The sequence below is a fragment of the Canis lupus genome, chromosome X, assembly GCF_048164855.1.
Source record: "Canis lupus baileyi chromosome X, mCanLup2.hap1, whole genome shotgun sequence".
Classification (NCBI taxonomy): domain Eukaryota; kingdom Metazoa; phylum Chordata; class Mammalia; order Carnivora; family Canidae; genus Canis; species Canis lupus.
In genome coordinates, this window is record NC_132876.1 from 19,307,293 (window position 1) to 19,322,999 (window position 15,707).

General features: G+C 39.6%; 1 protein-coding gene across 1 annotated transcript in view; it reads left to right on the forward strand.

The window, feature by feature from the left end:
* Nucleotides 1–15,707, forward strand: part of GPC3 (glypican 3) — a 440,943-nt gene that overhangs the window by 93,181 nt on the left and 332,055 nt on the right. The gene's annotated exons all lie outside the window — the stretch shown is intronic.

Sequence of the window (15,707 nt, forward strand, 5' to 3'; positions counted from 1 at the left end):
GATTTTTATTTTTAAGTGATTTCTACACCTGACATGGGGCTCGAACTCACAACCCTGAGGTCGAGAGTCACATGTCCCACTGACTAAGCCAGCTGGGTGCCCCATATATAGGCTTTAAGGGTATTTTATAGCATGATGATAAAATATGGTGTTAGCATGTAACAAAACAAGACATGCAGAGACATAAAGCACTCATACCCAACAAAGCCTGTGATTAGCAGTTGTGAAACCATATATATGTATAGTCATCTAAGGTATTTCCTTCCTTTTTTCTTCTCAGTCTTTGGCCTTTAGTAACAATTGAATGCATATCTCAATCTTAACAGACTGGATTTTTTACATGAAATGCTTGTGGAGTTTTCTATGAATTCCTGACAGACTACCAGGAATTTCTTAGTGCACACCACTTCTCTAACTTGCTGCTTTTAGGCTCCTGGAGGCTTATAAACTCGATGACAAAACTTGTCAGGACTCTGGGTAAAGTACAGTATTCAGCTCTGACTGAGGATTTGGGTTGGAGGGAGAGGAATCGACATTATTGCTGCTGGAGATAACTTTTCTTTGATTATATTCTGATCATTCTCTACCTTTCTGGACACCTGATGGGCTAGAAGGGAAATTCAAATCATGTTTCTCAGTAAAATTCGTGAGCCTGTTAACATAAGAGAGGAATGTTCTTTTGCTCATAAAGAGGGACTATTGGGGAAACTACATGTAAGGACTCTATGACAAATGACGTGCTGCTGCAGTGAATTGTTATATTGGGTTAGGTACTGCCAGAATCTTAGAAACAAGCTTTCCAAAGTGATAGGTGATGTGTAGTCAAATGTCTTGGGGAAGGGGAAGCTTGGAAATATTGTCAAATGACATGTATACAAGAATAAAATATTTAGTGCTATGATGATGTCATCTTGGTAGACAAAGGGGAAATATTTCTAGCTAAAATGCCTGGTTCATATTTTTTTAAGATTTTATTTATTTATTTCAGAGAGAGAGAGAGAGAGAATATACAAGTAGGGGGAGCAGCAGGTAGAAGAGGGAGAAGCAGGCTGCCCACTGCGCAGGGAACCCAATGTGGAGCTCTATCCCAGGTCCCTGGGATCATGACCTGAGCTGAAGGCAGGTGCTTAGCCAACTGAGCCACCCAGGTGCCCCTGTCTGGTTCATATTTGATGATAGACTAACATGACACCTGTTAGTACAGAAAAGTGGCAGGCTAATGTTTTGAGAGTAAACTAAAAATACTAGAAAGCACCCAATTTAGGTGGGAACAAAATTTCAACTTTGATAGGTGCCTTTCCTAATTCGACATGATCAGTGAACAGTGCGTCTCTGCCGTACTTTCAGGTGAATTTTCTCAGATTGTAGTTTTTGTTGAACATTGATTGGGCTTCCGAGGGAATGACAGATGCTAACTTTGACATTTGTGTGTTTCCATACAAATGACTTAGAATTATCATTCAGGAAGATGCCTGTTAATGTGCCTGGGTTTTCTTGACAGATACATGATTACAACATTGTAGCTAGGGCCTTGCACTCAGACCAGGGGGATCTGTAGGCTGTGTAATCTGGGGCAAATTGCTTAATCTCCGTGTCCCAGTTTCCTAATTCATATAATGGAACAAATAACAACTGTCTCAAGGGGTAGCTATGAGGATGAAATAAAAGAATATGTGCGAAGGACTAGCATGGTGCTTGTGCATCATGGCAATCCATCCGCTAATATCACCACCCAAAGCTAGGCTTGGCTTTGATGATTGGCTAAGGAGACTTCCGACAAGTGAGCTAGCTGTGCCTTTTTCTTTCTATTCGTTTTAATCTTTTGAAGACCCAGGGGCTTGTTGCAGTCTAGAGGAATGAGACTCTGGGAAGTGAAGACAACTTGCTCACAGAAAAAAAAAAACTGCTAGGCAATCATAACAGTATTCTTGAGGCACCAAAATGAAAACTTCTTATGGCAATCGCTAAACGAAGTTAGTAGCTGTGTATTTTTGCTAGTGGAACTTTGATACTTAAGTTTCATCTCTCTTTCTCTCTCTCATGATGTAGTCCTTTAGATGAGCACCAGCAGGTGGAAACTTTTCTTGACTCTGGGATCTCAGTGAGCTCTGGACCAGAGGCTTAATGAACTTCATCTATGAGTGAGCCATCATTACCATAATAAAGGCTCACTAATAACTTGAAAGCCACAGGTTAATTATTACATAAGGGTTGTGTAATGTGATTTCAGGAACTAAATAATTAAAAAATTTAAAAGACCATTTAATATAACTTTGACACAGAGCCAGAAAGTAGGAGACAGCCTTACTTTAATCGTTTAACGGGATTTAACAACTCAGGCAGCACATATCTGAAACCGTTAGTATATTATGTTTGCAGTGTTGGAAAACAGCATTTCCTCAGGACAAATGGAATTCAGTAATGAAAGCTAAACTCGAATACAAATAAGAGAGGAGCAGGGTACTGAGAGAAGAGTATGTTATAAGTATACTTGCTAGTATTCAGAATTTGAGTGTCTAGATTCCAGAACGTATCCAATCTGCTTTTAATTTAGATCCCTGTATAGTCGCTTAAAAGATTTCTTCAGCTTGATTGCCCTCTCTTTCATGCTCTTGTCCTTCACATTAAATTCTATTTTACAAAACCTGGCTTTATGTCGCCGTGTCCTTTCAGGACATATACATTGTTGTATGTAGTGCACGTACAATTCCACTTAATGGCAGCAAGGCAATAGTGACCACATTGTATTAGAACCCCACTTAAATAAATGCCTACCACAAAACCCAGAGTTCTGATTTGACCATGCTAGTTGGGTACCATAAATATGCACAGAAATGAAGGGGTAGTGAAAATTGTACAAAATGAGCTATTTTGCTGATTCCAGAGTGGTGGTATTTTTAAGTGAATACCTTTATAACTGTCTGCCATAATTGTATTGGAAAGCAATGCAAGTGGGATCTATAAGTATTGAAAGTCCGAGAATAAAAGCACAGGAAGAATAAAGGTATTCTTAACCTTTTGTAGGTTTTAAAATTTGTTTAAAAGATGGTTAAGGAAGGGCATTAATACACGTATTCATATGTGTATATATGCATACAGACATATATATACACACATACATATATATATGTTTGTATAAGACATATTTCTAGACTTATGTGAAACAGATAGTGAAGGCATTTGGAGGAAAGTTCTGAACCTATCTTTTTTTTAAAAAAAGATTTTATTTATTTATTTTTTGGTGGGGAGAGGAGGGGAAAGAATCTCAAGCAGACTCTGCACTGAGCCCAGAGCCTGATGTGGGCCTCGATCTTACAACCCTGAGATCATGACCTGAGCCGAAATCAAGAGTCAGACGCTTAACCAACTGAGCCACACTGGCACTCCAGAACCTATCTTTAAGTAAGTAAATGAGGTCTCAGTTTGAGACATTTTGCTGGACCTAGGGCTCTGTTTTAGCAGAAGCATATGATCTTAGGTCATGAGGAGTAGGGAAAGTGGGAGTAACTGTGGACAAATCTATTTGGAGTTCTCTGACCTACCAGGAATCAGATTGGAAATGAGGCTCTCAAGGAGTTGGATAGACCCTCTTCCACCATGCTTTTCTGCCTCTGAACAGGACATATTCCCATTTCAACCCTGTCCTCTATATCATTCCCTTCCTGTTTGCACAACTTGCCCAAAGTCACATGGTGAGTTAATGGCAGAGCCAGATTGTCAATTCTCTGTAAGCAGAGACTTGGTCTGTAACTTTGCTTATGTTGGGAGCAGAGTTGGAGGGCACAATACAGGTTGCTGACTGGTACCCCAAGGGCAACTCCTTGTTAATTCAAAGGGCAGCTAGGCCATTAACTGTTATTTAAAATATCTGGTGGCCATTTAAATGGAAATCAAACAAAATTATTTGTCTTTCATTCTGCGTGGGGGTGGGGGTGGGGGGGTGGGGAGGATGGCTCATCAGAACAGTTGTTTCATACCCAAGGTGTGCACACCCAAGTGTCTTTCTGGAGCAAAAATAGGCAAATCCAAGCAGGATGTAAGGGCTGTTTTGCTCAGTAGCACCTAGAAACCATTTCAGTCAAGGTCCAGATTTAAATGGTTGTTACCCAGGTCAAGCTAGGGATTAGGAAAGGTGGCAGATGAAATCAACTCAGGGTCTGGCACCAGTTACAAAAGGAAGCAGGTCATTGGGTTGTGTTTATAGAGGAAAGAGAATGGATTGTAAGATTGTTATCGCTGGATTCAGGGTAGGGGAGGGGGCCCTCATTTGAAGCTTTGGCCCCCAGAGGAAAGGAGCCCAGAGTGCTTTAAGGACTCACACATAATTGGCCATACATTCCACAGGAAGAAGCCCTGCCTCTGGCTACATCCCTTTGCCTAGGAGAAAGGGATAAAGGAGGAGGGGTCTGGGTGGGAGTGGGGAGCGCTGAGCAGGGAGTGGGGAGAGGGCCTCTGGCATTCTGTGAAGACAGTTCTAAAGCATCGCTAGATTTTCCAGCCTAGTTTCAGACTTTACATTGAAAACTGGCCCATCTCTAGAAGCCTCAGCTAATGACTTGTGGAAGAGTTTCTTCTACTCTTGCATCAATAAGCAGTGGCATATTGAGTTTCTACAGTCCTGGCTTTTTGTTTGCTTTTTTTGGAGTGGTATTGTTTGTTTGTTTGTGATTTTTTTTTTTAACTGGGCAATCTTGCCCTTTGATGTAAATGTTTTATGTTGCTTTATGGTTTGCAGCAAACACCATCCCTGACCTTCGAGGGAAGAAAAAAAAGAACTTAGCCCTTCACTTTACTCTTTGAGGATCCAGGTAGCAGAGTGACCAAGAGAAAGTACAATTTTCCTCACCAGAGGCTTTGATTGTAGTTCACACCAGTGAATCATACCTGATGATCAACATGAAAACAAGCAGCTAAGGAGTTTTCATTAGTATCCAATTAGTAGATGACTTGCTTGCTAAATGTGTCTCCTAATTCATTAACAATTAGATAAATTAAATTTAATGGAAAGGATTTACATTTGAAAATAAAATGCTGCACGTATTAAGTTTAACTCTATAGATTAAAATCCATTTGCTGCCTTCCCCCAGCCCCTTCCTCCCTCTCTTTCAACTCATCCACAGCACACAGGCAATTAGGGCTTGCAGGGTAGATTGTTTTTCTCATTTAAAGTATCTCTTGTCTCTGGAAATCGGTCCTCCAGTGGAGCATGTCTGTCTGTGTCTCTAGATGAGTGTCAGCGACAAATGGTGCTTGTGCACATAATACTAGTGGGGATTGTTGGTGCACAGCGAGAACAGGAAAAGCCCTTTGCAATACTGGGAGGGATTCAGGAAGGTATTTTAGGATTTGAGGGGGCTTAAGGGTTGAATCCGCTGCAGATATTGAATTGCAGCATGACCAAATGATTAACAAACTTGTCTTTCTTGAAATATCTCAGGGCAGAAAGGTTCTCAAGTGATTGCAAATTGGTTAATGACTTTAAAAAACAAGTAACTTTGCTGAGTTTTCCCAAACAGTTGGGGATGTTTAGAAGCCTGGTGATTTAGATCAAGTCAAGATACACGGAACTGGAAAGCTGATATTCCTTCTTTGGGATAAATCTCGGGATCAGTGCTACGGTTCAGGGTGATGCCTATGGTTCAGAGTGAGGCCAGTACCTTGAGTTATTCGAGATAATTTCATTTCAGCATTACCGTCAGTGATGGTAGAAGTTGCAACACATTCCTGTTGTAGTACTTTGGGTTGTTTTCATGGTCTTCCTGACTTTTTTTTTTTTTCTGATCTCTGGACAGATCTCATTCACAATTTCCTGGAAAAATAACCAGTCTTGGCCCAGAGGGGAATCACATTATGTAATTTTTCCTTGTTATCAAATGTAGATTGAATCAGCAAAGCAGGCAGGGTGGTGAGGCAAACATCAACGTGGATTGGTTTTTTCAATTTTTATTTTTATTTTTTTATTTTTATTTTTTTTAATTTTTATTTATTTATGATAGTCACAGAGAGAGAGAGAGAGAGGCAGAGACACAGGCAGAGGGAGAAGCAGGCTCCATGCACCGGGAGCCTGATGTGGGATTCGATCCTGGGTCTCCAGGATCGCGCCCTGGGCCAAAGGCAGGCGCCAAACCGCTGCGCCACCCAGGGATCCCGGTTTTTTCAATTTTTAAAAGGCAGTATTCAAACAGGGAAGGTTGTTATTGTAATCTATTCAGTGTGTGGAGCGGAAAGCAATAAGATGCTGCCTGTAGGCCTGGATCTTTCCTGTGGAAGATGGGGGAGACTATGTGGCCCAGTGTGGTTGGTGACTGGCCAGGGTAGTTTCACATTTCTGAGAAACTGGCTCTGGTTGTACAGTTAACATCAGTATTTTGCTTTCAACTCAATAGGTTGTTGAAAGTTCAAGTGAACGTTGTTGAGCTTGAGTGAGTGAAAAATTATTTAATAGCATCTGTTAAGTAGAAGAGGAGATCATTCACTGCTAGCTTCCATCAGGATATCTAATTTCTCCTCCAGGACCTGACCTGATTTTCTATCATACAAGGGTCAGATTACCATTTGCCTCAAAGTCAGCTACTGTGCTCGTAAAAGTTGTGTTTATTTTCTCTCTCTCAGATATGTGGCCATAAACACTGGGGTAGAAGCATCATTGGATTTTTGTCCTCCTCTTATGTCACTTTCTCTGAGTGCAGTTGTCCTGCTTTCTCTCTTATATTCAGTTTTAGGGGATTGTAGAGAAAAATCCTCTTTAAAGGCAGTGGTTGATGACTAAACACAGTTTAAACTACGAAAAACTGAAGAATCTTTAAGTGAAGCAAGGTAGCAATTGATGATTCAGAAGATAATGATTCTAATAAGGATTGTATTCTTGTTTTTTTTTTAAATATAGATCTATCCATTGGATTGCCCTTATTGTTTTCATTCACCAACTTTCTCAGTTGATCATCAGACTGATTGACCTCTCAATATCACTGATTTTTGAATTTTCATTTAGATGTTATAGAGCTGATCACTGAGTTGTTTGATTTTTGCATTTGGAGTGTGCTAGGCATCATCAAACACCCTAACTGTGCTCTGAAGAAGCTTGAATTTTATATATGAAATAAAAAATAAACCCTTGAAAAGCAATGGATGGAAATTTGGATAGATTTTCTTATCACTCAGGATGGGAGAGGGAATGGAAAGGCAAAGCACTTAACCCTATGCAAATAATTTACTGATGTCTCAGATTTAAAGTGTCTCCATGGATGTATTCTGGTCCTTTCTCTCTGAAGTTTACTCATTCCAACTAAGCCATAGTGATCCAGTGAACACATTTTATTTTGTTTTATTTTATTTTATTTTATTTTATTTTATTTTATTTTATGTAAGCTGTATATCCAACATAGGGCTCAAACTCATGACCCTGAGATCAAGAGTCCTGTGCTCTACTGATTGAGCTGCCCAGCTACCTATCCAGTGCTCTCTTCTCTAGCAGTTTATAAATTTGAAGTTTGTCTTATGGACTGGGAGCCTTGTCAGTGAGGGACAGATAAAGGTACTGTGTCCTCATTTGTATACTGCTCTCTGACTTGACTCCTCCAGCCATGTGGACATTCTAGCTGTGTATCTTACTGGGCAATGCAATGGCACATCCTTTCTCACCTTACAAAACCAGGATGTTGTCCAGCTAAAATAACCCCAAGGAGTTTTCAACACATTCTGACCCATTTTATCAGGTATTATGTTTAAAAAGAGAAGAAAACATAAGAAGCACATTTTGAGTATGGAAAAGTAAATTGAGGCCAACAGAATTGAGCTTTCTCAGTCCAGTTCTTTCCAGAAATGCCTTTTTTGGGGGTCTCTCCTCCAGACTTGAATTATTTAATTTTTTGTCAATAGCGTTGAGGACTTGGACTTCTCTAACAATAATCATATGATCTTATTCTTGTAACATTATTTTATGTTATGGTAAGCATCTGGAGGCAGATATTGATTGATGAGTCCATTCAGTCTACAAGTATTTATTGAACATGTACAAAGTGCGAGGCACTGTGCTAGGTACTATGGGGGTGATATGTAAGATGCAATACTTTCACAAATATCTCATATCATTTCCAAAATGGAGGTAGAGAGGAAATGTTACTTGAAATTCTTTTTTTCTGATTACAAATGCAATGCATGTTTTTTTTAAAGAAAGTTTGAAAAGGCAGAGTGTATAAAAAGACCATAAGAATCATCTGTAATTTCATTCAATGGTAGCAGTGGTTCAGTGGTTAATATTTTGGTATATTTTCCTCTAGTCTTTTTTCTTTGCATGTGTGTGTCTGTATTACAGTTTGCATTATATTATATGTACTCCTTTGAAACCCACTTTTCCCACTCTACTCACTTATTATGAACATTCTAATTCATTAAGTATTTTTCTAAAACCTCAATTTTATGGCAGCATAGTTTCTGTTGTATGGATACAGAGTAATTTATATGGACTTGATCATCTGTTTAGATTGTTTCTGGCTTTTGCTGTGATTAACATTCTGGTACATAAATATTTGGGTGAGTTTCTGATTCTTTCATCAGGGTAAAATCTTAAAATTACATGATTACTGGGTCAAAAAACACAAATTAAGATGTAAAAATTCTTTAATATGGCCTCAAAGTTACCCTTTGAAAAGTTGTTTCTGTTCAGCTCCACCAGCAGTGTGAGTAGAGAATAGTTGGTATTATCCCTATTTTATAGATGCAAAAACTCTAGGTCTAAAAAACTAAAACTAAAGGTCTAAAAACTCAGGTCTAGGGAGATTCCAGGCTTGCCCAAGGTCACATGACTAATATCATTTCGCCTTTGGTTTTCTGACAGTTCTATATTCTTTCCACTCTAGCAATGTTGTAGTAATCTCTGTGACAGATCTATTGTGATTTAACTGTATTCATCAAGGGAAACTTAATGTAGCCATGGCCTTAAAATAAATTTACTTGTATTATTATTTACAAACTCTAATGTGTTTGGAATTTGATATATAGTGAGGACTACGCATAAATGCATGGCTCACCTCCCGAAGGCATTCTTTTATATTTTCAGTATGTTTTCTGACTTACACCTAAAATATCTAACTGAGAAATAATAGCCTAAAGTGATTTTGTTGTTCTGTTTTGGTCACCAAAAGCTGGTTTACAGTATTATTCTTTGTTAAGTAATAATCTTTCCAGCCCAACACCAGGACATTACTTCTGTCAGGATTAAATCTGATATCTCAAACCATAATAAGTAACCCTTCACCTCTACAAAATAAATTGAGACTTTTATTGACATTCATTTTTGGAAGAAGGGGGAAAAACCCACAATTTTTATGTCAAGACTCCAGAATGGGATAGCATATAGCAATTAAAGATGGTCTCTTTAATTGGAATATAACCAAAGCAAATGTAGGAAGTAAAGCAAACATCTCCCCCCCTCACCACCGCAACAAAACAAAACAAAACGTCAAGGGACAAACCACATTTAGTAGTCTTCATTCCTTTCCCATAGCACAGCCTCAATTCTTAGAACATAACCTTTGTCTGAGGAAGGCCCATTCACAACTTCTAGGTCATCAGGGAGCCATATCAGGGCTGTGCTGAAGGCTTTTCTTGCTCTTTGCCTTAGAGAATCAGTGTGATAACATTGTTTTGCTTCTGGATTCTTGGGTAGATAGCACATAAATTGGAAGTAAAACATTCAGATTCTGAAAGCCAGGATTAGGCTTTATCTTATTTGAGATTGTTTTCTCTAGCATCACCTAACCCTGGGAGTCCCCCCACCCTCCTCACCCCAAGTGTTTAGTTGGTACCATTGCTTCTGGGGTTAAGAGTATGTTGGTAGAAGTCTTCTTTTTGAATCTTAATAATGTCTTTGGTTGGAAAAACATTTTTAACCAAAGACATTATTAGTATTCTGTTTTAGGCCCTTGTAATTTTTATTTCAAATCATATTATCTTAATGAAACAGGAGTGTATCTAATAGGAATTTTGTTGTATTTGACAAAAAAAATAAAGATGGCTAGGAATTGTGATCATGTTATCTTAATTGCCAAAAATATGGTTAATATTCTTTAATTCTTTTGTGTTGATTGAACAACCTTTGGGGTAGATGGCATATCTCAATGGCTCTAGTAATAAAGATCTAAATAGCCTAATAATATATCTGAATGTAACAGTTCTCCCATGTTTCAGGAAGTGACTGTTTTCCCCAGCTTTATTGAGATATAATAGACATAATAACATTGTATGAGTTTAAGATGTATGACATAATGGTTTGATATATGTACATATTGTAAAATGATTACCACAATAAGGTTAGGTAACACATATATCACCTCACATGGCAGTGTGTGTGTATGTATGTATGTGTGTGTGTGGTGAGAAGGTTTAAAATATACTCTCTTAGCACCTTTCAAAAATACACTACAGTATTCCTCTTTTTAAAGACTTTATTTATTTATTCATGAGAGACACAGAGAGAGGCAGAGACACAGGCAGAGGGAGAAGCAAGCTCCATGCCAGGAGCCTGACGTGGGACTCGATCCCCGGTCTTCAGGATCATGCCCTGGGCTGAAAGTGGTGCTACACCACTGAGCCACCCGGGCTGCCATCAATACAGCATTCTTTTTTTTCTTTTTTCTTTTTTTTTAATTTATTTATGATAGTCACAGAGAGAGAGAGAGAGAGAGGCAGAGACACAGGCAGAGGGGGAAGCAGGCTCCATGCACCGGGAGCCCGATGTGGGATTCGATCCCGGGTCTCCAGGATCGCGCCCTGGGCCAAAGGCAGGCGCCAAACCACTGCACCACCCAGGGATCCCCCAATACAGTATTCTTAATGGTCGTAATAGTGTAGGTCCCTGTTCTCAGACAGCAAGAACTCATTTTGAATATATGAGTCTGCTGAAGTTAGATTCTCAAGAATGTTCATGTTATGGTAAGCATCTGGAGGCAGATATTGATTGATGAGTCCATTCAGTCTACAAGTATTTATTGAACATGTACAAAGTGCGAGGCACTGTGCTAGGTACTATGGGGGTGATATGTAAGATGCAATTTCTACTCTCAGGGGATTTACAGTCAAGTTGACAAAGACACCATGCACATACCATCCCTATTTGAGCTAAGTTCCAATGATGGAGAGGCTATTGATAAAAGGATATGAGAGACTGTGACATCCATTGTAAGTAAATATAATGGCTTGAGCAAAATCTTTGAGGCAGGAAACATGAACTTGCTGGGTGCCAAAGAAACTGTTTGGGCTGGAATAAAAGGTTCCTTTTTAAAAAAGATTTATTTACTTGAGAGAGAGAGAGAGAGAGAAAGAGAAAGAGTGAGTGAGTGAATGAGTGAGTGAGCAGAGGGAGGGGGAGAGGAAGAGTGAGAGAGAGAATCCCAAGCAGACTCCCTGCTGAGCATGGAGCCCCATGTGGAGCTCGAGATTATGACCTAAGCCGAAACCAAGGGTTGGACGTTCAACCAACTGAGCCACCCAGATGCCCCAGGAATAGAAGGTTCCTTAAAAGGAATAGCATAGCAGAAGAGAAAGTTGAAAAGGCAGGCAGGGGACAAAATACCCTCATTTCCATCTCCCAGCTGTTTTCTAGGGCTATATGCCTGGAACTCAATAAATATGAATAAATATTTTAAAACACGTGTCTAATTTAAAGCAACACCCAAAGAACAATATCTTGAGTTAATCTGTACAACATGTGGCATTGTAAAATAACCCTTCAGGGTGTCCTGCTTTAAACAGCCCCCTTTTTAGTCTTTGCATATATCATGTGGGCCACCCAATGAGACCAGTTGGAAAAGAGAGCTGTGGATTAGAAAATGTTGCCAGAGTGGTTAACATCTCATTGGATCAAGCTGAGCAGCTGTGTGATTTCAAACTTACTACTTTCTTGTGAAATGATGTAGCATGGATTTCTGGATATTTGGAAGGAACATTCATTGATCACATGATCTCCTATTATGAGCCCTTCATATGAGATATACCACTAGCCAAGGAATGGCCCAGAATCTGTCCTTGACACATTATCTGTTTTTTCTTGTTTTCTTTTGGCTACTGCCTTCATCTGTCATGTTCTTTTAAAAGCAAGATCATAGAACTTTGCTTTCAAATCAGTATTCTAAGGTGAATTTTGTGATGTTTTGAATTAATGGCAGGTAACCAGGGGTATGGGTGATTGCAAATGGCAGATGATGAATAACTCTATATGTGACTTGGAAAGTCTGTTTATACTTACACTTGACTATGGGTGAGTCTGTTTTTAAAATTCACTTTCAAACTAAATAATGAAGTCTTACTGTAAAGATCTGACTTGAGCTGCTGAGAGGCTGGCCTAATTTCCTGCAACCTGCTCCATGCTGGGTAGAGAATAAAAACATCGCCTGTTGCCCAACATATTACTTACATAGGCATCATTCTGAGTCTCATTGGCAAGTCTAACTGAAATATTTTATTCTGCAGCTCATGACTATTTTCTCTTAGTTTGTCCTCAAGAAATATGGAAGGGACCACAACCAGGGGACTTACAAAGGAAAAGTAGGATAATTGTGTGTAGGGAACTATAAGGAAAGAAATATATACAGAAAATGGAAGGATTGGGGTTCCATGGCATCAGCAAATCTTTAAAAGATTGCATGAAATAAAGAGGTTGAAGCAAAACCAAGATAACATGGCCTTTAATGTTCAGGATGTTATTGGTCAAACCAAAGTGAAAAGCTCACACAGATAGGGGGAAAAAAGGTTTCTCTGAGATAAAGAAATTGGATGGTTTATACACTCCCAAAATGCAATTGCAAAAGATTGGCAGGGTGGCTGTGGTGGGGGGGAAGGGGGGCAGATGGCTATGGAACACGAAATGAGAGGTTTGTAAAATTATTTTTGCAAAAGCAATGAGAATCTTATTTTCCAACAAAAAAGGATATGTCCATAAATAGATGATTGTGATTTATGGTTTTTTGAGGATACAAACTGGATCCCAGGTAAACCTTCGGAGCTTTTCTTAGGTATCCTAATTGGAACTGGATCATTTTTATGCTTTCCGAGCATCTGTGCCTAAAGATCAGGGTCTATTTTGAAATCATGCTCATTCAATAAGCCATTGTGGATTTAAATCTTATGAATGTATGTAAACTCTGTTTTTGGGAAGCCATTAGCACCTCTTGGTTTGAATAATGTAATGAGTTCCATATATTTAAACCAGCCACTTCCCACTCCACCGCCCATTTGACTCTGTTTTAAGCTTGTCTTTGTTTAGTTTCAGAAGTCTTTCTTATCTCTACTGTATTAGGATTTGGCGAGTGAGTTCACTTCACCTCGTCAATATCCATTATTATTTGACAGACTGATTATATCCCTTCTCAACCTTCATCTATTCAGCCTGGAGTAGCTGTGGTCTGTAATCTGTGTTCATAGAGCAGCTCCTCCACCCCCCCTGAAGGTATCAGCTAACTTTCTCAGGCTTTTTTCTATCTTGTCACCCATGGAGCCCAGAAGATGATGTTGTAACCCAGGTGAAAAAAGCATCTTGCTTATCCCCCTGGGCATCATTTTGTTCATTTGAATACTGTATGGATGATTTTTATTTCAGCAACATTCTTTGGGCTTGGGGGGAGATATATACAGTAGGACTGGCATAGGACTGCCTGCCCTTTTTGTTGGCTGCCCTGCCTGCAAGCCTGCAGAGTTGTCTGCGAGGCTGGTTCATTGGCACAAGAATGCCAAAGGGTAGTGTTAATGCCAGGCATCGTGTTTAAAGTCATTAGCTTTGCATTTTACTTTTGTAGTAAACCAGGCTGGCATCCTGCCAGGGCTTGTTAGTCGAAGTTTAGAAGACTGTGTGGTTGAGGTTCCAGCCATCTGTTACCTGTGCAGTCCCTGCCCTAACGATGACTTTCACTAGGCTACTTTATGAGGGTATAAAAACTTAGCAAATTCAGTATTTTATTAGGCACCACACAGTCCCTATTTTGGAAAGACAGTCTATACCAGGAAACATAATGGAAAGGTAAGACTTCTAAGTTCTTTCTGTGGGTGCCTTTTATTTTTATTTTTATTTATAAAGATTTTTATTTATTTATTCATGAGACACACACACACACAGAGGGAGAGAGAGAGAGAGAGAGGAGAGAGGCAGAGACATAGGCAGAGGGAGAAGCAGGCTCCATGCAGGTAGCCTGATGCGGGACTCTATCCCAGGACTCCAGGATCACACCCTGGACCAAAGGCAGGCACTAAACCACTGAGCCACCCAGGGATCCCCTGTGGGTGCCTTTTAAGCATGTTAGCCATCGTGGCAGTTGGCACTAAGAGAAGGAGGCACTTGTCATTCAGAAGGGATGGTTTTACCACCTGTGATTTGGAGACATGACAGGAGCCAGAGTGGTCAATGCCCTGGTGGCCCCAGGGCATTTAGGTAAGGCAGGTTTCTTCCAGCATTGATGCTATTCCTCTCAGGGATGGTAGAAATCAGTGTCACTAGGAGCCTCTTAGAGCAACAGGACTTAAGACCAGACAGCAAAACTGGGACTGAAAGGAAAAAGAGGCTGACTTTGAAGCCAGGAGGCAAATGCTCAGTTGAAGTTGCCAGGTTTCCCTAAGTTGTGGAGACTTACAAATAGCATCTGCATCTTCCTTCCTTCCCTCTTCTCATCTCCCTTTCCCTCCTTCTTTATCTCTCTCAAGGTGCCATCAGAAGTTTCCAAGGTAATAACACAAATGAAGAAAAGACAGGTGGGCAGGAGAAATCATTCTATTATTTTCATTGCTTTCTCTCCCCCCTCAACTCTGGCACTGTTTGTTGCATGAATAGTTTGAGTTCCAAAGGACCCTGAATTATACTAACAAAAACAGGAATGTGTCTTTAATATTTAATGTTTTAGTGATATCAAGATGCTCACAGAGGCGTTTCTGTAGCCATACAGAACTGGCTTTGTCCTGCAAGAAGCTACATTTGTATCTATTAACATCCCTTTGACGTTTATATACCAAAGGAGAATTATTTGAAACTCAGAGGAAAAAAAATACATGGGATTTATGGGCACTTGAAACAAAACATGGCATTTTTCCTTCCTGTCATTTTCCTTAAGCCTTTGAGGAGAATGTTGCTTGGTGTGCTTGGAGACATTTAACATAAGAGGTAACCTGGTATCTTTAAGTTCTTTGGGAATTAAACAGGATGGAAACCAGTTTAAGGATCATACTTCTGTTCTGTTTGGCATCCTTGTAGATCCCTTTGGGAGGGACTAAATGTATCAGCACCATTTTTGCTATTGTATGTTTTTTGTAGTTGATGTTAGGTAATACGGTTCTTATTGCATACTGTACAGTTGTACCACTTGAGAATGGAGAACTGCCACCTTATATTACCTAATAGCTTCTTTCATCCAACTCTGTATATGGTTAAAAGTATATGATCTCTTGCCTCAAATTTTTTATTCAAGGCTTATATATTTTTAAAGGGAAATTATTTTGGGAGTGCCAATTTATAATGTCTGTTGCCAATATTTGTTTAGCATCACTTGTAGGAAAAGGATGGTATATTGGATCAAGATTTATTGTGTGCTTGCTATGTGAGATATGTAAAACACTGAGCGCAATGCCTGTCATGTAGCAGGTGTGAGATGATGATCTTAACAAGGGCAGTAGCAATGGAGGTAGAGGAAAGCTGGAGGTGGGTGTGAGAAATGTCCAGAACATGAGAA